The sequence below is a fragment of the Cyclopterus lumpus genome, chromosome 13, assembly GCF_009769545.1.
Source record: "Cyclopterus lumpus isolate fCycLum1 chromosome 13, fCycLum1.pri, whole genome shotgun sequence".
NCBI classification, from domain to species: Eukaryota; Metazoa; Chordata; class Actinopteri; order Perciformes; family Cyclopteridae; genus Cyclopterus; species Cyclopterus lumpus.
In genome coordinates, this window is record NC_046978.1 from 11452065 (window position 1) to 11474453 (window position 22389).

Below are 22389 nucleotides of genomic sequence, written 5' to 3' on the forward strand. Positions count from 1 at the left end.
TATAAGGAAAGGTAAGCAGATGAACCTTTTCTTTTTTTCATGTCCAGTAAGTGCAAATATAAGTGCTCATGTTCATGAACATTTGAGGTTACAGTGAAGAATCCATGACCCCAAACTGCCCTTTATTTAAATAAGCAAGTACGTGGATGTAGTCTTTATCTCTCCTTAAAACACAAAAAGAAAAAGAAAAGAAAGCCTTAATGAGCCTTAGATGAAAAGTTTCTTTGGAACTGACTGTGGCTGAGTCATGCTGGTACACCCAACCCACACCATTTATGTTATGGGGGGGGCAACAGTGTGCAGTTATCGCCTCTTTCAAAGCAAGCACTAGATAACAACATGCCCCCCGGATAGCAGGGCTTGCTCTGTGTATTGTAGAGATTTGACAAACTGGTCAGCACAAAGTACTTCCTTAGTGCACGATTGTACATGGGACACACACACACATTGGTTGTAAACTTGACTGACAACGTGTTTCTTATAGTAAGAGACCATCTTTCGTCAAACCTAAATAGTGAAGGCACCAGCTTGCAGAGGGCATACCAGACATTGGGCATGATTTACGTCTTCCAAAATAAACGTTGGCTACACATGATGTAAAGGAGGTTGTAACTTGAACAACAATAGTAAAAATGAAAACTCTACAAGGTTAGGCTACAGACTGGACCTGAACGAAGAGGTGCTTCTATCTGGGCCCCTGACCAATTTCTGATTAAACATTCATCTTTTTATTTTTTCTCAATTTTGGGCTGCAGCTAATTCAGCAATAGCTTCACTTAATTGAACCAATCAATTAGATTGTTTACCGTGCAAAGACAGTTCACTAGAGAGAGAAGACAGCATGGAGCAACTGACCTGCTACTTTCAGGCTACATGACACCTCTTGACAACGTTTGGATTGCCTTACAGCTGTGAGTAATCTTTCTCCGCTTTGAACATTACTAAAACAAAAGCACCGTTCCACCAATGAGCACCCGTGCACGAGAATGGTCAAGCCAAGATTGAAACTACTCACAGGCCCATTTCTCTCAATAGGAAAGACAGAAAAAAAGGAAGAGAATAGATGGCTGCTAAAAGCTCATTTTATTTTTTTTATTCAGAAGATTCTGTCTTAATTTCTTTTACTTGAAATGTGAGCCTTAGGTTAATTGAAACTCATGCAAGGACACTTTTGTTTCAATATCTTGACTTTTTCATGCCTTTTTTTCGTACGATAAACTTGATGAATGCCAGTGGTAAATGTCTGTGCGTTCAAGAGAATTATAATTAAGTGTAATTAATGGCCCAATAAGACAATCTACTGTAAGGCTAAATGTCGTGTCCCATATGTCCTATCTTGAAGTCCTACTTTTAGAGATCAATAAAGGAATGTCTTTCATTTTTAACAGTGTCAGCAGCACAATTAAGGGACCCTCTAAAGCCAAAGAACGGCAGGAGGTCAAATCAATTTAAGATGTTTGTATTTATTGTAGTGTTATATAATATCATCAATGGCCAATTTAAGTTCATGGTGAAATTGTGTGATTATAAATAACTATTAGCCTTTAATTCAAATTGAAAAAAAGGTCAACACAATTACATAAGTAATTAAATAAATAAATCATATTCTATTTAGATGGTTTTCAAACATTTAAAATTGCTTCAACGTACTGAAATATATATATAATATATAGTGGTTAACTTGGATAACAGCCAACGAATGATTCATACGACAGGTCTAAACCAGGAGTAAATTGTGTTTGTAAAGAGTAAATTCAAATGACGAGTTCTCCTAAATCAATTATATGACCGCTTAAGAATGAATCCATTCTTACGAGTGGTTACGGCATGAAGCCTAACGGTATCTAAAGTAAAGATAGCTATTTGATTTGCATACAAGTTAAATATTTCTGTCCAAGAATCCTACTTTGAAAATGTACAATAAATATTCTTGCAATTATATGAAAATGTACGTATTTGATTTTATTGGAAGCTAGATATGTTGAGGTTCTGACATTTGCTGGGAGGAAAACTTAAACAGACGAGGATAACTGCAGCTGAAGACCAGGACCGACACAGCTGCCCTTTCTTTTAAGGTAGTAGTAGTACTGCCAAAAAGGAGGCCATAGAAAGTGTGCCACATATACAAAAGTCTAAAGGATCTAACTGATAATTAATTTATTCTTATAAATAATCAATCGTTACATTATAAAGTATTGAACAAAGCTGCCAAGGAAGGTGAAGAAAAACTGTCACTTGTGAGCCAGTTTTAAAAATTCAGCTGACAAAGAGAGTTATCACAGACCTTGACAGAGTTAAGATTGAGCAAACGATACGCATGAGTCCATCCAAAGTGGCTTTACTTCTTTTGAGATGTTACTTTTTCGGCAGGCAGATTACTTTTCTCGATTCCCATCTGAGACACAGCAAATGCAGATCGTAGAGCGGCCACTGCACTGGAAGACCTATGGTGCTTTGAATGACACGTGTTTACATTCAGCAACCGCCCGATTACCCACATCGGAGCTTAATCGAGGAGCACACTTTAGTCCGCTTCAATGGATCAAGCGAGCAGCTGGTGATTTGTTGGGATACGTTTTATTTTGCATGATCACATTTTTGTAATTTTAGTAAGTTTAAATTATTTTAAGTTGGTCTTTGATTAAATATATAACAATTTAATCAAAAACATTTCTGGACATAAATTGGAAGTAAACCGGTCTGAACTGGGATTGACTCGCTTTACCACAGGGTTTTAATCAACCTTTTTATTCCACTATAAACCATAATAGGAGATCAATAAGAAGTCTGTGTAAACAATCAGAACTTCTATTGATTTTAATCGGGGCAGGTTAACGTGTTCTTAGTCTAATTGAATGTTCGGTCAGGTAAATGCTTTCTGTTGAAACTGTTTTCCTTGAATCTACATTCTGTCAGCATGTTGATGCTCGCTCACCTAAGTCAAAAGACACTCTCCAGAGAAGACGCACCACTCAGTCTTCTATTGTTTGCCGCTTACTGCTGCCTCACACTTCTCGGAGTGTTGTATCTTCCTCAGGGATCTTTGTACATGTGCTTTTTACTAGTTTCTTGAAGATAAACTGGAGGCTTGTCTTCTGTTTATCTTTCCGTTTTAACCCTTGCAGACTAACTTCTGAACCAACTTATGGCAAGTCGAGGAGGGGAGGTCTTTGTAACTGAACTAAAACGAGCAGTGAGGTAATGAAGTTACAAAGCATAGAGAGCCACAATGAGAACATTTAACAACATAATGCTTCATCCATCTTCTCACAGCAGAGGAAAGCACATTGCTATCGCCAGATGACTGACAGCTTTGTGCAGCTCGTTTCTCCCTGTAACCAGTATAGCATTAAAGCATGGTGGAATTAGCGAGCTAGCCAGACAGCTAGCAGCTTTTAATGCTACACTGGTTTTTAACAGTTGTATTATATCTAGGCGTATTCTGTGAGAAAAGTATTACTAGAAGTAGAAAAACTGTTGTTTGAAAGCAGGTGTTTGAATCCATCAACAACAACAAAAAGGCTGTTGGAGTTAATGGCGGACCCACTACTGTTTTAGTATGCTGTTTAAGTATGCTAACATTAGCACTTCCTGCACCTGCTTTACAGAAAAAGCCAGACTTATTCTTAATTCCTTGAATGCATGGCCGTTATTGGTAGGTATTTTTTGGAGAAAATCTTCTGCTGTCAAAGAAGAAGAACAATTCCAAAATCATGGCTTCTATTCGAGACCCTGCCAATGTGGATACTGGTAATGCAACGATACCACGGCAAGAATCTCAAACATCAGGAAATAACAATAGATGAAAGAACATGGACCTTTATTTATTTAAATTTATCTTTTACTTGAATATGTAGAAACATATTAATTAAAAGATGTACATGGTATGCAGTTTATGTGATTTCTTTGATATTAACTGTACATTTGCACCCATAAATCCCTAATCAAACATCATTAAATAAGACCTTTTTAGTAAAACAGCACCCCTCCCGGCAGGCACATCTTTACCAGCTCAGGGATGAAGAGATGGCGAGGGACCTCCAATAACCCAAAAATCCTAATATATTCAAAAGAAGTTCTGCGTGAAATTGATGAGTGAGGAGCTGCTAAAATCAGGGAAAGACCACATTAACTGTGTCAAAGGTGTTTGTCAATAGAAGTTCACTCTCCCTTACAGACTTCTTTTCCTTTCATTTCACGCTACTGAGAAACATGTAAAAGTGCTCTTTGGTGGATTATGTGTTTGCCAAATAATGGGAGATGCATGGAGAGATTAAGTGAATCTAATTTTAGCAATACATTTGGTCAGTAGGAAGAGCTGCATTTTCATGGAGTTCTGCAGATACGGACACCAGCTGAGTAAAGTCAGCGAGTGGTTCATGACCCGCTTAAATCTTCTTTTCAACTTAATTTGTGGACCCTCCTTTTGTTAGCGCTAGATAAACCCTGAGACCCACAGTTTATTGTTCTGTCCACTTGCTCCCACACGCAGCAATTTAAAACCATGCTGTCCAGCAAGATCCCAATGCCGTCCTCTACAACACACACACACACACACACAGACATCGGCTGTTGAACAGCAATGCAACTCTAGGGAAATAGCATACAGCTCTGATTAAAACAATGTCATTCTTAAAGTACCAGTACTAATAAAAGGGGGTATAATGCCATTTGTAACAGATGGGTATGCAATACCTTTCCAGTATCCACTAGTAATGAACTAACACTGTAACCCCCATACTGTACCCAACTCTGGCTAATGTTTAACACACTTTATAATATGGGTAGATGAAATCAAGCATTCTGATTGGTTGAGAGTGAGTCACGGGGTGTACTTTATTGAGCCATAAAGTCCTGTACACCCGTTTTTATCTGAGCGTTCCATATCAGTGCGCACTCAAAATAACAGGTAGATTTTGCATGACGGTTAGTTTCATTTCAAGCTTGACAGTTACAAAACATGTTTCGTGTGAACTTTTGATGAGTGGTTAGCCGAAGAGGATACTTCAGGTGGACGTCATGCTACCATAGATAAGAAAGAAATTGATACCTATGAAATGTTGCGCAACGGAGAAAAAAAACTCCCTTCAATGCTGGGCACCAAATCTAAATGAAAGACAGCATCGGAGTGATAATAATAATAATAATAATAATAATAATAATAATAATAATAATAATAATAATAATAATAATAATAATAATATCCTTCTGGAGAAGGCACTTCCAACACCAAGCCACCGGCAAAGAGCACAAGGGTGGTCGGAAACGATATCATCAGAGACAAAGGGGACATGAGAAACGTTTTCCACGGATGCACAAGTAATGGAGATATCCAAAATCAACATAAACACACGTTAATGTTTAAATTAAATATTATTGTATTGCAAGTGTCCCATTGTCATCTTTGTTATTTTAATGGAAGGGTTTGCCCTTGAACAGGACATTATTGACAGTTGGATTTCTACAGCTCAGGTTAGTGCAGTTAATACACCCACTTGTGCATGTTAGGCTGTTAAATCAAAGATGACTGGCAACTTAAAATCTAACCGAGGGACCAGCTATGCTTTATTCTGTAAAGTGGTATACGGACTAGCTCTCACTGGATGTATTCATCCTGATGGAACAAAATAAAGGAGAGAAATATTGTAGGTCTACAATGAGATGCTAAACTCCATCATGACTCAGAAAACAAATGTAAAGAAAATTCTGGTGACAGCGAATTAGATTAACAGATGATATCATAACTTATCAAATACTATCACTGTCAGTTATTCACTTAAAATCTCAATCTCTATCTACCATTGCTTCTTTAGAATTTCTCTCCCATATGTTACAGAAGCATACAATATATCTGAAAATGACATGCTCGCTCTGTATCAGTGTATACTGATGTTATGTACTCTCACTTATCAGTCTTTTTCTAATTACATTAAACAATGAAATAGCAGCAGTAGTCTACAGTGAGATATCCCTGATGACATACTGGCAAAGAGAAAAAGAGAAGGCACATGATGTTCTTTTAAAAGCCCTTGCCTGTATGGTACCGTCTTTGTAAATTAGCCAAGATGCTTTCAATCCTGACAATTCATGCAATTATGTTGATATCCGCCTCAATGCAGACAATTAAGAGACAAAGCAGAGATGCGCACTGAGTGACAGGTTGGCAAGAGCAAAACTAACTATTAGATTTGTTGTGAAGTAAAGGTCGCAGCTAACAAAGATATATAATGTGACCTGATTTCCACGGCTTAAATCAAAAGGGCACGAGTTGCTATGGTAACTATAGGAAAGTATGGTATAGTAGTAAAGGTGCTCTTGGGAAACCTGTGCAATCTCCCATCATCTTCTAAAAAATTGCTTTCATAAAGATGTGACGGCCTTGTTGACGTGTGGTTTCGTTTCAAGAAACTCAATTGAAAACCAGAATGCAGGAGCCACTGAAATGGAGCTGTGAGTTTCTATGCTGCATGCTCATCCCCAGTGTTATTCTGTACCCACGGTGCATGTGTGGCCATGATATAATGATCGGCAGTGGAAACCGCTTGGAGTGATCACGGTTCGCTTACATGAATCAACACGCTTGGGACAAAATCATTCCGATACGAATGTTCTGATAGTAATAAAGTCGCCTGCTGACAACATGTGGGAGACATTTTACGATAGGACCCAAACAAAATGTTATTTTGTTTTGTTTTATACTTTCGCTTCCTTTTGTGGCCAATCCCAAACCGGCTCTGTGCAGACGAATGGCGCCCGCCTCCCTGCCCGCCCCGGCAAAGGGGTGCTGTTCATCTGCATGCACCGCCAGCGCTGCAGTAACACAGAGCCGGCCAAAACCGGCAAAGCCTTACCCCAAGCGAGGGAAAAGGCAGAAGAATGGAGAGGGGGCCAGTGACTAGCGAAGTTAATAGCTTTGTATTCATTCAATAAATATACAAATGGCAATATGATGGCAATCTACATGAAGAATAAAGGAAAAACACAAATATAATGAACATCCGCTTATAACAGTTCAAATAGATCACTATCTATTTGAACTGGACAGACGTAAGTCGTTTCCATAGTAACTACTTGATTTGTTTGAATTGGCTCTCTAGTCTCTGGCTACCTAGTGATAAAGTGCCTTCATCTCTTCTATGGAGAAAAACAGTGAGAATTTCAATTTTTATATTAAAAAAAAATACAAAATCTGTCATTAATGATCATTAAAATGAATTTACTGTAAATGTGATTATGATGCACAAATAAAAATGATTAAAGCAAATATAAATCTTTATCCTAAACCCACTAGAGGGCTTAGTTCATGCATTTATTTTCAGTAGACTCGACCACTGTAACTGTGTCTTTATAAGTCTCCCTCGAAAATCGCTTAGACAGCGGCAGCTGATTCAGAACACTGCTGCCTGGTTTCTCGCTAAGACCCCTCCAGGTCTGAGGTCTTTACACTGGCTTCCGTTCTAACAAAGAATTGCTTTTAAAATAGTGCAGTTGGCTCATAAAGTTGTTGGTTTATACTATTTTGAAAATACATTTCTGATCTCCTCCATCCTGATCTCTCGGGTCTGCTTTCTCTCCCCAGAGTCAGAACAAAACCTGGAGAAGCAGCCTTCAGTTGGTCTTCACCAAAAACACTAAACTGCAACTGTCAGGTCATTTAGATCAAGGCTAACGACTTTTCTGTTTTGATCAAATCAAATGATTATCAATTTCTCACACTGCACTGTAACTTTCATTTCTGCAATCGTCTCATTCTATTTGAGCTTGTTTGAATTTTCTATTCTCTTCACTCTTTAATGACTTTTAATTGTATTTGAATGTCCATTTGTGGTGTCTTTCTTTTGCACTTTGTCTCAATGCTTTTAATGTTTTAAGTAAAGCACTTTGAATTGCCTTGTTGCTGAAGTGCGCTAAATAAACTTCCCTTGCCTAAGATTACAAAATGCATTAGACCAAAACATTAGTGCAATTACATTAGATGAAAAGACAACATAATCAACATGGCTTGAATTGAACTCTTCTTTGGGCTGTATTTACAACACAACAGTATGTGAAAACAGACTGCAATAAAAGGTTCTGATTCTAACAACAGCTCACTTTAAATCACGTATTAAAACAGTACTGTATGTAGCCAAAGGACATAGTTTGTGTGCGAATTAATAAAGTCAACAGTTAAGGATCATAACTGGAACTTAAACTCACTCACAGAAATATAAAGCCTTCTATTCATCAAAACAAACACAACTCATTGTGTTCTTCTGTTTATACTTAAACTATGTTGCAGCTCTGTTGTCATCGTTTGCACTGTTATCTCTGTTAGCACCGTTAGCAGCGAGCCAGCGGCTCAGTCGTCGCCATGTTGAGAACCATTGTGAGGAAACAGAAATGCTCTCCATCTTGTATTTAGCAGCTTTGACAAAATGTCCACGAAGACAGCGTGGAGAGCAACATTGGCCACACGCTCTGACTGATCTTTAGTTCAGCCTGTAACTCGCCATCAACTGCATTGCAATGTTTGTACTGTGCCTTTATTTTCGCCTTGCCCGTTTCAAATTAATAAAGTGTAAAGGCCTATGTTTTATGAGGAAGGCACGACTTGGCACGTTTGATAGGCCTCAAGGATACAGAAACAATGAATGTAAAGATAACTTTTTGTTTACAAGACAACTCCACAGAGCACCTTTAACAGTAATGCAGCAGACTCAAGACTCTTAAATCTGGACAGTCTAGGCTTATTCTCCGGAGCTCAACCGTAAGGATTGGCCGAGTGCCCTGGGCAAGTAAAATGCCATTTCTGTGGGCGCCCACTAGTCCTTACCGAAGAGATGAGGACTTTAGGTGACCCTAAAACACTCCTCCTCCTGTTAATGTGCAGCACACACCAGTGAACTTGCCCAATCGGGAAAGTGTTTTTTAAAAAAAAGAAAGAATTAAAACACATTGTTTTTCCCCAGAGTCAATGTCTCACTCTGTTGAGAGTTGTTGTCGTACTTTCCACTCCCTTTCACTCCTTGAAAGCCACCGCCGTAGATGTACGGTGAAGCAAGAGGCGGTCAAGCCAGCCGCCATTTTGGTTTTGATCAGTGTCTCTTTGTGCAGTTATGGCGCCTGGAGCGGCCAAAAAGGATGAATTTCATCAATAACTTCACAAATGTTACAAACAAAAACAACATTATATTAGGCCTACACATAAAATATTAAATAAGGTTAGTTGGAAATGTGACATCGCCACCAGAGCAGTCCCGATATAACAGATTTCTGCTCAAAAAATCGTTTTACTCTGCATTACTGTTTTTGGGATTTAAACAAAATGTTTCTGCTATTTTGATACTTGGCACTTCTCTATTTCAATCTACACATCTGCTTAATTAGTATTGTTGTCACATCTCCCATTAATCTCCCATTATGTTAACTATTACATGTATTGATCTATTGGGCTGCCGGGAAATGAGACAATTCAGTAGCCTCTCACCCGTTGCTTATCTTACTGTTTTATTAAGAGCGAATCATTTCGAATGACATTCCAGGGAAGGTTGAACTTTGACTCGTGAATTTAAATGTCCACCGTGGATGCATGACTATGCATACTGAAATAAATGTAGCGCTACCAAGAAATTACTCAAAAATAATCTAAAATCAAGAGAAATGCCATTACAACGCTAACCAATTTTTTTCATGCCAATCCTGATATCTGGAGGACGTTTGCCAGTTTTAAGTCCTGCATTTGCAAAAGCATGCCTTCTATCTACTAATGTATTCCTGTAGAATATGATGCAGATATTTGGTTAATATTGCCCATTGGTCAATCACTCTGTAAAGCTAATGTATCAGGTCAAGATTTGTAAATGTCATCAGAAATTCACTGGTGAAAAACATGACATCTCTAAACATCAATCATAATCCACTTGTATGATTGCATTGACGTAATAGCATCACAGAACGACATTGAGGGAATGATTGGGCATCTCCCTCACTTAGGTAGAATAAATAGGGAGTCCTGAGGCGGTGAGCGGCGAGGTGGCGCACAAGCAGCCCAGTTAGTTGTGTCCTGACAGATTCCACCGCACACGTTTCATCTCTCGGGAGAGAGTGGAACGCACAGGAGCAACTCATCACCAGCCTGCGGGGTGCATGACTTACTGTACTGGGGGAAAGGTGACCCGGAAAACACTCCTCCTGTTAATGTGCAGCACACCTCCTTTCTTTTCAAAAAGATGCCGACTGGGTTACAACGTCCACCATGAGTTTGTGGACAATAAAAAAAGCTGTGATCAAAAAGCATCCGATATGACTGAACAACAGTTTGACCTTTTTTCTTTTTTTTTGTGTGTGTGTTCGAAAAAACATGGCAAAAAAATAAAATAATGTAAAGCATTTTAACCATCTGTCACACCTTTGTACTCATGTGATGCTTCCACACTGAAAATCTAACAGCAACATATATCACAAACAAACACATATAATCTGTGTTGCGGAAGGTGAAAATAAGAATCCAAATAAAAACAAATAAATAATGCATACAACACAGGATGTGAGATCCAATTAATTATTGAAAACATAATCTGCGAGGGTGAAGCATTGTTTTAGGACTTGCTTTTACAAGAAGCTGCTGAGAAGGAATGAAACATTAGAGAGGAGGCAAAGAGGATTGTTAACCAACCGGGCCCGGAGACGTTTTCATTCGGGTTAAAGATCAGAATGTAAAAAGGTAATTATACCTAATCAGGTATAATAACAAATGTTACATGAAATTCCATTGATCTCTTGAGCCTTTTGTTTCCATCGACGCTGCGTATGCCAGCCCGGAGTTACTCTCCGTGTCTTTGGAGGTCTGACTTATTAAGCTGCCACCGAAATGGAGAAAGACTTGTTAAGAAGGGTTAGGGCTCCTATGAATTTCAAGTGCGGGAAGAAAAAACTCCCCTTAAATCATTCTTTAGGGCATCAATGCCCTGTCTGACGTGATGAGAAAGAGAAATATATGTACAAAAAGAGTCTGATCTTGCTTTGCCACTGGAAAGAAACAACCAAACAAACTGATTATCAAATAGGCTGACCTCTCAGAGTTTAGGGGTCAAGTTCAACTAAAGATCATGGACTTCGCAGGTTGTCCTCTTGTTCTCCCATTGACTGTCTGCCACACACAGAATTGTTGACTTGCACAGAAATAATCAAATCTAGCCTAAAGACAAATCATATTTGTTGACTTTCTTAAACCTGAAGGTCAAAAGTACGTCAGTCATTTCAGCATTTTCATTTTGTACTATCAGCGTGATGCAGATATAGCCTTAGACCCTGAATTTGGCTCCCCTGAAACCGCATTTTTTATTATTTATTTTTTTACACATTCATCTCACTAATCTGTCTCGAGCATGAGATTGTTAGACGTTCAGCAAGATAAAAAAATCAAAGAGTGTTTTGCTTTATCGTGGCCCTGGAAGATAAGGCCCTTTACTGTCACATAAAATCAGGAGCTGCCTCCTGAAAAACACTCCATCCTCAGGCTATTCCCACCATCACCATCATCACTACTCTCTCTCCATACCATCTCCACAAATACTTGGTGTTCACTTCGCTGACAAACTACTTCCAAAGACACATCAAATCTTCCACCACCACCTATTTCAGCACATGAGTAATGGGCCTGAAGTAAAAATCCTTTGTGTAAATGGTGCTACTGGACAGATTGTGACATCACAGGCGAGAGGTTTGCTATTGTCGCAATAACTGACAAGTATTAACAAATGAGGGCCGGATATTTTCAATCAGCGGTGTGCACGTGCGTGTGTGTGCTTTTCAAATACCACTCAAAACAACACTGCCTCGTTCCATACTAGCAATTAATAACCTTTTAACATTCTCACAACCAGCGATGTAAGCTGGTTGCACAGGAGGAAGCCCGAAGGTATCTGGAGCCGACGTGCTCAAAGTTAACACAATGAGGACAGTACCAAGACAAACAGATAAAGGGACTGCATAATTAACCAACCCACGGTGGGTGTGGGATGTATTAGCTAACCAAAACAAGAAATTGCAACCATTTAGATCAGCGGCTGACTACCAAAGGGATTGTAGTCAAGGGAGAAGGGCCACACATCTTAATAGAGGTGAAGTCCCGCCCCTTCCGATGCCTTGTTTCGGAGAAGAAAAATACAGTATTCAATGGGGAAAGACAATGTATTTTTTTTTAATCCCGTTTGAATGATGACAATAATTACACATGGATTGTTTGTCAATTTCAAAAGGTAAGTTTTGCACGTTGTAGGTTTGTCGTGGTAATATTAGTTTGGTGTGAAACCGCTCAGTGAACTGCATCTCTCATGAGCCTCACCAACACGACCGTTGAACTCGGCTTGATAGCTAGCGAGCTAACTCAGCGATGTTCCAACATAACGTGATCCAACCCGATGCGTTTCATCCAGCGACTCTTTTCATTAGCCGCGAAGTGAAAGAACGAGCAAGACCTGATGATAGTGAGCACATCCTGTTATACGACCCAAGCTGGCATTGGAGCTTCAGAGAGAGACGTCCTTTCCGTGACTTTAGGGTGTGTAACCTTTTTAATTAGATATTTTCATAGTCTTGTGTGGTTTTACGACAAAATACAACTTTCTTGACTTGCTTTTGAATTGACTCACATCATAGGTGTAATTGTTGGCTCAATTCAAACAGGATCTTTCTCGCCGTACATTCTTTACCGTCGTGGTCCACCTGAAGCTGAGGAAGCACTTCGCCTCTCTATTGGATTACTGCTCGACATGGTGCAGGGATTTATTGTCCAATCTGCTGGCTGCATCGCCAGATCAGAGCATGAACCAAAAAGCAAGATGAAGAGACTGAAACTTTGTTGAAGGGTGCAACACTCTAATCAAATTAAAAACACTTCCTTTGGAGTTCAGATCGTGCTTTCGTCTGACATCACCGGCGTGACTTGAGATTGTCTGTTTGACTCATCGGACGTCAAATCTGAGTCATTCATAACTGTGACAAGTGGGGAAGGAGGCAGAAAGTCAGTCTTTCTGACGCAGATGCTTCTGAGCAATTATATCAATTAAGTTGTCAGATGAGTCCTGAGGGACATTTGTCTTCCAGACTCTGCAAGACCAGCGGGCCTCTGCTGCAAACAGAGTGCTGGATAGCAAGGCAGCCAAAGATGGGTTGACCACCGTCAAGATAACCCACATTTCTTTAAAAAAAAGAAAAGAATGTCTTTAATCTGACAAATGTGTGTCATCTCAAATCTCACCAGGGGAAGATGCCCAGGACCGACCACCACTCTTAGTCACTGCAAAATTACACTCTTGCATTCTCTGGACACAGGGAGGGATATGTTGTTTACAGATTTCAGGTTGTCCAGCAATTTCCCAACACTTCCTATCTTCACTGTTGTGTCACCATAGAGGTGTAAACACAGTGTGCTTACTGACTCTGTGCTCTTGATACGCCCTGTGTGGTGTGATACTATATCAACTTTGAATATATGCGCTAACGCTGTCTGGAAAGCAGACAGCGGGGACGTGTTCGGGACAAAGTGTGATCTGCATGGCATTTGTGTCTATTTCCTCCTTATTAGTCTTAGATGTGTCAGTGAAAATGGGACCCCCTTCGGTGTCATTGTCTTGGTAAGACAGTTTCTATCCCTGCCCTCTTATTTGTCACTGCTGGTATGCATATTTTTTTCCCAAGGGTCTTGAAAGGCTTGCCTTCGCCGGAGTTGTCATTTTCAATTAGCTATACCTTAAATCCAAGTCCGTTGGACCATGTCAACAACGTTTACATTTAAGAAGATGAGACAGCTGTAACTTCAAGACGTATTCAATTTCCATCAAGTTAGCCAATCTACTGATTTGCATTTCATCTCTCACCTGCCCCCCCGAGCGGATTCACAAACATTTAAGAGCATGTGTTGCGAGCAAAACACTGATTTACATCCAATAAGTATAGAGGGACACTCTGATTCATGCCAAGTGAAACCGGCACAGCTGTTCATTCCCTCAATATATTCCCCTGATGTACAGGTGAAGCTCCTTTTGATTATGACTGTCTGGCAACTTTTACTATAAGACTCTGAGCAATATGAACCTTTTTTCTTTCGCATGATATCTGGAAATTAAACTAAGAGGTGGAGTGGACTGATATGAAAACCGTTTAAGCACATTAGGTCGCCTGAAATATATATCTAGATTAACATTATGGCAAATTATAGCCCGTTTGAAAGTCACAAGCATGCCTTCAAGTTAGACTCCCTTCATTAAGTCTGAATGGATGCTGCACTGTAGAACACTAACAGGAAACCATGACGGCATTAGACTGTGATGCAGGTTGAATGCTCCTAAGACTGATTTACTGTTGTACAGGTAAGATTTAAAGATGTAGATATTGCTGTACATTTGGTACAACTACAGTATGGAATATGAGCCATCACAGGTGAGGTGTGCTCAACTCACAGTGCTTCAAATGGATGTGGATGGAATTGTGATTGAAGCAAAAAAAAGACAGCGTAGGCTACTTTTATCCGTGCATAGCGCACTCTCATTTACTCACTCAACCTGGGGTCAGGCCACCGCTACCTTTCGTCAAAGAAAACTAGGTTTCTTCTGTGAAATGTCAGCCTCATGTTGGAATTGCACACCTGTGATGTTTCAATCAGCAGAGTTTACACCTGCACTTGATTTGTGTCAGATTTCTGGAATGACTGAAGCATGCGCAAATTAGCTTCTGTATTTTTAGAAGCTAATTTGCCACCAAAGATTGGTGGTCTAAATCTGCAGGAGCCTTGACTGTTGCCTTGACACATAAGTGACAGTAAATTAGAGACTGGCCTTAAAAAAAAGCACAATGTTGTTTCTTGGAGTCTCTGAATGGACCCATATTAAAAATTAAAAATGCAGAGATGCCAGAGCAGCAAGGGGGATTTACTGACAGCAGATACACTTTTTAACTGTTGTGTTTCCCTCCCGGCAGACTCTATTCTTTCTGCCACCACTTAGCTAATTGCTGTCATTCAAAAGAAAGTTGCACAAACTTCCAAGAAAGAAAACAAGTGGAAATAATACGCCTAATTGAATAACGGCTCAGGAATACCCCCTTGCTCTCTGAGCATCATTCCCCCCCGGAAAAAGAAGAAGAAGAAAGAAGCCAAATCAATAAGACCAAAGGAGAGTCTGTGAGACACAATGCACCACCCGGCCGTCACCAGCACAGTCAGATGATAGCATTATACTAAACATTCAACCGCAGCGACGACGCAACATTTTATTGGGGGGGGGGTGTGCATATCTCTGATCAGATCATTCCGGTGGGTCTACTTGTGTGTGGCAAGTGGCGTGTTAGATGCCTCCGGCTCTGCTAACCTAAAGGTGCACTTCCCTCGAAAAAAAAGGAGCTCTGCCTCTGCCCTGCAGAAGAGCTCTCTTCTTTCACAAAGATATGTCCACGGATCCTTTCCAGCTCCTACCAAAGGCAGCAGAAAGGGACCCCCCATCACCGGGGGCTGATGGGGGTTCAGTGTAGGACACCTTTAATTTGACCTCAAACCCCGTTTAACCCAATGCAAACACAAATAATAATGAAATAGCAGGAGTGTTTTCGTTCCAAACACTTTGCGCTGTGTCCACATCTCCTTTGCTCGCGCGCCTCAATTAGACGCCAAGGCACTTAGGAACAAGGGAGAAGTTATTGAAACAACACGGGTGGAAACGAGCCAGACCGGTGAGCAGGAGGCTGTCGGTGAAAAGCGCAATAACTTGAGTCTCATTATCCGGCTCAATTCAGAACTCCTCAGCCCCGTCCAGGTGGCATTATTACGATAATAATCACCGGCATTGTCGGCGGAACTTGTCTCTCTCTCTTTGAACGACCTGCGTGCACGCTGTCACACAGCTGCGTGCGTGGCTACATCACACCATGAGACAAAAAAAAACACAACAATTGGAAAGTGAAACACTCACGCGGAGGTAATGAAGTCGTCCCTCGCCTCTCCTTTCCCCCGTTCTCTCCCGGTTCGTGGTGTCTCTCCTTCCTCTCCCCGACCCAAACGGAGGAATGGCAGCGGTATTAAGAAAGCCACGGTCCGGGTCCTCGTCTGTGTCGCGCTCTATCCGGTTAGCCAGCGTAAACAGTACATCCTCGGACAAAAACAATTAAATAGCAGCGAAATTGACAGTGTTTCTCTCGGTGTCCGTCTCTGTCCCCCTCGAGCGAAAACAAACCTGTTTTTTCCTCCACTTCAGGGAGCTTTCTGCCGGCGCCGTGCGTCGTGGTGGACGGAGCTTTGGTTTGGTCTCCTCTGTCAGCCTCCACCGCTGCAGCCGGCTGAGGCTGTCTGCAGCGCAGCGTCCCGTCTCACTGGTGCTGGGGGGGGGGCTCAGTTAGTTATAAGGAGTGGCATTGCATCAGTCTCAGCCACTGCGTAACGTCGGTCTTATCTAAAAGCGGCTTTTTGTTTGTTTATTTGTCGGTTGTTGTTGCCTTTCTGTGATTGGGAATTGGTGAAGTTGGTTTAATATAAGGGGTCAAAACAAACAGACAACGTTAGTTAACTTTACCTGTGCTGTATGCACGAAGTGGCCGAGTTTTCTTAAATCTCCAAACGGGTGCAGATATTAAAGTAGCTTTTGGCTAATTTGACAATGGAACCAATTAAGTGAGCAAGATAGATGACTTGCACAGATAAAGTCCCCCAGCGGAGCTTCTTCTGTATATGTTCCCCCATTGTTGGCCACCATTGTTAGTATTTACATTTAGCTAACGTCAACTAAACATTAACTTAGAAGTTAGCGCTGACGTTAGCTTATGCAGTCTGTTTAGCTAGCACACATCTTTGTCGATTTTTTAAAATGTCCTTTGCTATTGTGTCGGTAACAGGACGTAACTAGCTACATGTGTGTGTTGTAAAATAAAGCTAAACTCCTCAGGAGCCACCATTGTTGTTTTAGAGCGGACAGTCGCCTTTCCCACATGACCGCAGTCCTCAGCGGCCAGTAGCTCCTCGGATTGAGTGTGAGTGGCTTTCGGGACACAAACGCATATAACTTCAAGTCTGTCGCGTGACATCGCAAGACTTGGCCTATAAAGTCCACGGGAAACAAACAATCCCATTTTGGAGCGGTTTGGCCTTGACTGGGGTCTGCTCTCTCAAAGTGCCCTTTGAGTTATGTCTGTCTTCATCTGGTCTTTGTGCCCATAGAGTACAGTTACTCACTGTGACCACAGGAGGATTATCGAACATCTGTTTCGTAAAATCTACATTTAAATAACAGTCCACAACTTGTAGACATATTTCTGACAGCATGCTAGCTAGGCTAAATGCCTCGATTCAGGCTTTTCGCTTGCTAGCTTGGCTGCTTCGCAATGTTTTAGAATGACTAGTGTACATTATTCACGATATGACACTAGTTACATTAGAACTAGCTAATATCTTTGCATTTTCTAACTAAATAAAGTGACGGAACTGCGTTAGTTGTTAACATGTTAACATCTTTCTGTTAGTACGCTTCTTATTGTGTCATTTTGGTTACTTTGTTTTTATAGTATTGACCAGAAGTCTCAGTATGGTACAATAGTTGCAGTGATGCTGACTTGATTAACATAAAGACAATAATTAATTATCTTCACCAGGGGAGTCTCCCGTGAGTGAAAGAATGAGCACTTCTATGTTGTACGCATCTATCAGCAAACTGCATGAAAACCTGAAGTTTTCAGACCAACATGTTCTCAAAACACCTTTTATTGCCTCCTTTATACTACCACTGCCAACCTGATGACTCCTTAGTTTTCACCAGCCACAGGGACACAAGTGATAACACAGCTGAGTGCTTCGCCGAACCCGAGCCGCTGCTCTGCAGGCCACAGAAAAAGTTATTCTGTTATTTTAATTGGGCATCAACCTCACCGTAGCACGCATATTGTTAAAATAGCCCTAATGAACAATTCAAGTTGTGGTTATGCCCGAGAGTAGTAAGTTATTCTTCCCTAATATATACCTGTATGATACTTTCAGTAAAAAAAATGATACATTTAAATGGTGACCATCAAGTCCTACTGTGACCACTGGAGGGCACTGAACATTGTGTGACAAATGTGACCTCTCTTCAATCATCATGTCTTGTTTCCTGTCAAATTGTCTCCACAATTTAGCTGTTCAACTCAAACAGACTTCTTATAATAGTCTGAGGACAGGTAGGAGGTATATTGTCTTGTCCAAGGATTTGACAGGACAAGTGCTAATTGATGGTCACAATTGGCTGTAGATCCATATAGGCTTCACCAATCAATAGACCAATTTGCCACCTCATTGAGCTTCAAAATGGTAGAGATTTTTGATGGGATGCACTTTTGTTTATCGTTTTTTCTTCCACCTCCATTTGTAGCCTTTATTGGGTTATTTGTTTGTTTTGAAAAAGCTATCTCGGGTGGGCTATACTCTTATTAAATCCTATCTTCATTTAGAGACTATAACAGAGGAACAATGAGCAATGTTAACCCATAAGAACCCAGATCCATTTCTCCTTCAAGGAACATTTTGGGGGACATAAAACAGATTAAATAGACCACATAGAACACATTTCTGACATTGTTTTCAAAATGGTGTCAAAGATCTGAAATGTTACATGTATGTCACATTAGGCTTTAATGGTCAACTTTTTTTATTAATAATTAAATGAATATAATGTGATTTTTAAAAAAAAAATGCTTTGAATTGAACAATATAAAATGTATTAGCTAAATATCATTGAATCAGCCAAATTAACTGAGCAGATCCTAATTATGTTTCTCATTGTGCATATATGTCACATATTGTCACATGTTTTTCGTGAAATCTTTGGGTTGACTTCCCGATAAATATCGTTGTGACATATACGTCACAACGATATTCATCTGATTTGTTTTATATCAGTTTGTTCAAGAAATGTGTTCACAGCAGGTTCAATATAATAAAGGACATGTTATCTAAGCATTATAATTCTTAAATGTGGGAATAATATAATAATGTATCCTTTATTGATCCCACAGTGGGAAAATTCTTCTCTGCATTTGGCCCATCCTTAGTTATTAAGGAGCTGTGGGCTGAGGTGAAGCGCCTGGGGAACAACTGGGGGTTCAGTGTCTTGCTCAAGGACACTAAGACATGCAACTATGGGGAGAGCAGGGATGGAACCGGGTACCTTGGTTACGGGACGACCACGCTCCCCATGCTCTACCTGTAGCAACGACAAACAAGCTTTTAAAATAACTAATTGTGTCAGATCTGTCACAACCCGGAGCAGACATCTTGGAAATGTTGTTATGGGAACACCAAATCACATGACCTGTCACATGACGCACCAAGATGTTCCGTAGGTGTCACTTAAGGACTAAAAGCAAGGATAAAGCTGAATAAGGAACTCTCCTGAATATTTAAAGGGCATGTGTCAACGTGGTCCTTAAGGGTTAAGAAAGAAACAGGATAATATAAACAATTAACACAAACAGAATAGATAACATGAGAGAGATGAAGTATGTCTGTTTATTATTATTTCTGTTGGATTATTTGTTTGTACAGTAACTTCATATTACAATAGAGTTATTGCTGAGAATATTTTCTGCCAATGAAATCAAACAAGGACGGAGAAGATAACATGGTACGCGGTCCGTGCGGTGTTTTTTCTCACAAGCAGCACCAAAACTCGTTCTTCTGCATTCAGAGGAAATGCAGGATGTGCCTGTCTGTCATGCAGCAGCCCTCTTAAGAAAACATTAATGGTACTAGACTGGAGAGTATGGATTAGTTCCTTCTGTTTCATGTATCAATTACAAAGCTCAAATTCCCACCCTGTGCTTTGAGTATCTGACTGACAATATGGAGCCTATCTCGACCACCCATCATTAATTAAACAGTACCCATGACTGAGTGCTCTTCTATTGCACGATTGATCTATTCCAATGCTTGTAGCTCTCAATCAGCGGTATCTTTAAGGTCATTTTTACAGCTTTGCTTCTTGGCATAGACACCGCTTGGAGAGCTTTACTTACAGTATGCCCAGTGAAATATATTTCGGAGGAAAGGAATATATCTCATGTCTGCTGCCTCAAGCTAAGTAGTCTTAGGCTCTGCCTCCAAGTGCTGAATAATGTTTTAGATTTAAAGGATAGAGTGTTTTTAGTTTGTCTTGCACTTTAAGACTATGTGGCAGTAAACAGTCCAGACTGTGTTATTGTTTCAACACAATGGATACACTGTATAATCTTTATCTATAATGCAGTTGCATCCGTTCAGCAGAGAAGTCTTACATTGTCTTACATGTGCAAAAATGCAAAAATCACAGTCAAAATACTGATGATGAGCCCCACACAACCTGCTCTGTCTCCAACGCTGTGTGTGATGGATGTGAAGCTTTACAAAGTGGAAAAACACAACCGCCGTCTTTGCACATTTAGGCACCAGAGTGGGTTTTCTGCAGATGATCTATCTTGTTGGTCCACCTACCTAAGGTGCAAATAAGATAAGGAGGGAGTAATTAAACTGAAGATAAACCAGAAACATGCCCCCTAAAGCCACATGATAAAAGCACCCTTAATGCATTTGTTTACCAGTCAACAGGAACAAAGTGGCAAGCCTGCTCACACCTCAAAGTCCACCTGCCTGTGAGAACACACCAACGTTGGTATTGTCTGGAGTACCCTTCAGATGGTCACTGTGACACTAATACTTGAAATATTAGGAACAAAAGAGAAGCAGTTAGTTATCATAATGAACTAAATCTGAATGTTCTGTATACACTACGCCGCCTCAACTCATTTGCAGTTTGATGTTGTCGTATTGGGCCCAACACAAACCCTCTAAACATGTGCAACAGGCAATATGGCAGACACACAATGACAGGACACATTTAGCCGGCCTTCACAACGCTCCCACGCCGATTTGATACTATGTTATCATGTTTTTGTTTTCTTCTCTTGAACTCCAGAAACTCTAACCTGTAACACATTATTTCCACGTGAAACGTAATTACAGTTCAGTTTTGTCGACCGTTGATGCTCAAAAATAGGTGTCCTGCAGAAAATGACAACGTATTGGTGTTGGTGAGAACACAGCAGTCACATACTGTATAATTAGAGAGCATCTTTTGAAATTAGGGCCTGACAACTCATCTCAAGTTTTGACATGATGAGTTTCATGGGAAGGATGCAGGACCTTCCGAGCTGTTAGCCAAACTCGATAACACTGGCGGGTAAAATCTGTGGGCTGCTAGCAGAAGGGAGGAAACTATTAGAAACACATTTCCTCCTTGAGCCCAACACAACCCATTATTTTAATACGGGTTTATATTGTTCTCCTTTATAATTAAGACATTCAAACTAACTGTTCTGACAGCAGCCACTCCTATGAGCACACGTAGCTGTGTCTGATATGGAATCAACAGCGTGCCCAGAACACCTGTCTGATCCATCATAGCGCTTGGCAGAACCTGTTCCTTACATAATCTTCCTTCACTCAAATCTGTCTCTTCCTCTGTCGGTGTGGGAATGAACACTTCTAACGACGCAAAAATCTGACATCTGTGGTTTTGCAAGGTGTTGTGTGATGTTGCAGCTGACTGAATCCTAATTTCCCAAGAAAATGCTAAGGAGATGGCAATCCTCAGCATTGGAGCAAACGCAGCACTCTCCACGAGCAAAACGTCTTAATTTATCTTCATTACACACCCCGAGAGCTGCGTTGTGCTACACTGCTCTCCACCTCACAGCAGCACCCGCTTCTGATTCAAACATGGAAGACGGCATGTGCTTTTGGTGCAATTTAGTGCAATGTATTATCTGCTTCTGTTGAAATATATGATATTTTCAAGTAAAGCGTGTTTTATTTGCTGAGTGTCAGTCTTGCATCTGGGCTTCACAGTGTGCGGCCATATACACGTCAGGAAAGCATAAAGGTATACTCGTACAGATGGGGAGTTGCATTAACATGCTTAGCAAATTTAAGCAATTTATATTTATTGCTCAGCAGATGCTGAAAAGACAGTGGTGGTAAATTATAATTTGGTTGGTAGACTGATCCTTTTCATTATTGGTAACGCCAACATATGTAGTGTAGAGTGCCTATGCAAGTGGCTGCATGGAGCCTCTCTGGGGGATGAAAGATTTAAAGTCTATTTAAAGCATGTGTGTGTGTGTGTGTGTGTGTGTTTGTGTGTGTGTGTGTGTGTGTGTGTGTGTGTGTGTGGGTGTGTGTGTGTGTGTGTGTGGGTGTGTGTACTTAAAAAGTAAAGGACGCTATGTTTTCATTAGTAAGGTATACAGCCAGTATTTCTTGAAAGACAGTTTTGATCCATTGCCACAGAGCATGCATTTTTTGACAATATTTACAACGCAGAATGTAACATAACCAATACATAATGCATTATTTCAGCA